Below are 1,864 nucleotides of genomic sequence, written 5' to 3' on the forward strand. Positions count from 1 at the left end.
TTAGCGTAATGGCTATGTTGCTGGACTCCCACGTAGTCGACGGCGGTTCGCATCCCGGACCCGGTGGCTTAAAACTCACGCCGGGCGCATGTGCGTACGTGCCCAAGATCTCCAGAGGAGAATGAAGAAGGGATTGCAGAGTGACCATCCCCCCTGGGGGGTGATTTCTGGCTTTCTGTCTCTGTCTCTGTCTGTCTGGCGAGCACACGCGCCCTATAGTGACAAACCTCTCCAAAAAAAAACAAAACAAAACAAAACAAGGTTACTACAAGAAAAAAGTGAGATACAATTGTGGCTTAGACCCACGTGGAAGTCGTGGAGAAAGTGTAGGAGAGTGGATATAGGTTTTGGAGGGCAATAGGATTGATCAAACAGATATGGGGAGACAGAAAAAAAGAACATTGTAGAAGCAAGATTTGGGTGGGAGAGGAGCCAGCATGTGACATGGTGGTTAAGGTGCCAGACTCCCACATGGCCAACTGTGGTTCAAATCCCGGACCTGGAAGCTGGCTTTCTCATTTGCCTTTTCTTTCTCTCTGGTCAGATTAAAACATAGTAACAAATTGAATTAAATAAATAACTCTTAAAAAATAAAAATATTTGGGTGGAAAAATTTAGGAGCTTGATTTTTGATTTTAGACATAAGCTTGAAATACCTATTAGACAATCAACTGAGTATGCATACTAGGGATATATATATATTTAGAGAGAGAGAGATGATACAGAAAATCACAATACTGACTGGGATCACTATGTTCTGTGAACCCTGCCTCCCATTCCTTGGCATGCCTAAGCCCCGTATTTCCTTGAAGATCTGAGGCCGCTGAGTCTGGTAGAAGAGGGCTGTGGGCTCTCCTGACTTAACACATTCACATCCATTTGCTTAAGATTTCTAGTGCTGGGGCTGGCAGGTGGCACAGTGGTTAAAGTGCTGGACTCCCCACAAGGTCCAACCACAGTTTGAGTCCCCGACTAGATGGCTTGGTTTCCCATTTTCCCTTCCTCTCTCTCTGGTCAAATTAAAAAATAATAACAAATGAAATAAAAAATAATTTTAAAAAATTCCGATTTCTACGCTTTAAACCCACAAGGCAAAAGGATGCAGCTTTAATTAGAGGTTTTCACTTTACCCCAGAGAATGTGAGGCTTCTCCATCTCCATATAGATTTAAAACAGCACATCTCAGACCAAAAAGAAAAACAACCAATTAAGACAATTTACAAGTTTTTCCACGAGGAATTCTGTAAGGACTTGTTGGCTAAAGTTGCTTCGAAATTAAGACACACACAGGGACACAAAATGAACATGGGGAGATAGGCAGAAGCGATCAACACAGAACACCCTCAAGCATTCCCACTCCCTGTGAAAGCATAAATCCCTTCGGAGGGTTCCTCTGCTTCAGCCCTTCATGAGACTCCAGAAGATGCCAGGAGTGGCTTAAGAAGCCTGGGAGAGACGGCCGTTGGGAAAGAACTGGTGGTGGTTGGCAGCACTTCATCCCAAGGAGGCTGGGGCAACAATTCCCGGGGCAGGAGACATCATGGATTTTGCTCCCTCTGGGCACCGGAGGGCCTTCCGTTTCTGGTCTGGATCCCTTAAGAGACAAAGAACTCGGCTCTCTCCCATACCAGCGTGGGACTGGTGGGGAGGGCAGGGAGTGGAAGGGTTACAATTCTACCCCCACGAGACACCGCCAGGCTCAAAGGAGCCTGGACCCGGCCTGGTCCAGCGGGCGTGCGGGGCTGGGGCACGCGGCCCCTCCGGCGTGGGCCAGGCGCGTTGCCAAGGTGCCCGGGAAGGGGCCCTGCGCAGGCCCGGCTCCCGCCGCGGTGCGTGCGCGCCCACCTAGGGCGCCTCTCCCTCC

The 1,864-nt window shown here is 48.9% G+C and overlaps 1 long non-coding RNA gene across 1 annotated transcript in view; it reads right to left on the reverse strand.

Annotated features, from left to right (window-relative positions):
• Positions 1-1,077: 1,077 nt before the first annotated feature.
• LOC102495068 (uncharacterized) overlaps positions 1,078-1,864 on the reverse strand; it is a 2,191-nt gene continuing 1,404 nt past the window's right edge. The window contains exon 2 of the long non-coding RNA XR_001370938.2: positions 1,078-1,594. This is a non-coding gene — a long non-coding RNA (uncharacterized LOC102495068). The remainder of the gene's footprint in view (positions 1,595-1,864) is intronic.

Source organism: Tupaia chinensis, unplaced genomic scaffold (assembly GCF_000334495.1).
Source record: "Tupaia chinensis unplaced genomic scaffold, TupChi_1.0 Scaffold000477_1, whole genome shotgun sequence".
Classification (NCBI taxonomy): Eukaryota; Metazoa; Chordata; class Mammalia; order Scandentia; family Tupaiidae; genus Tupaia; species Tupaia belangeri.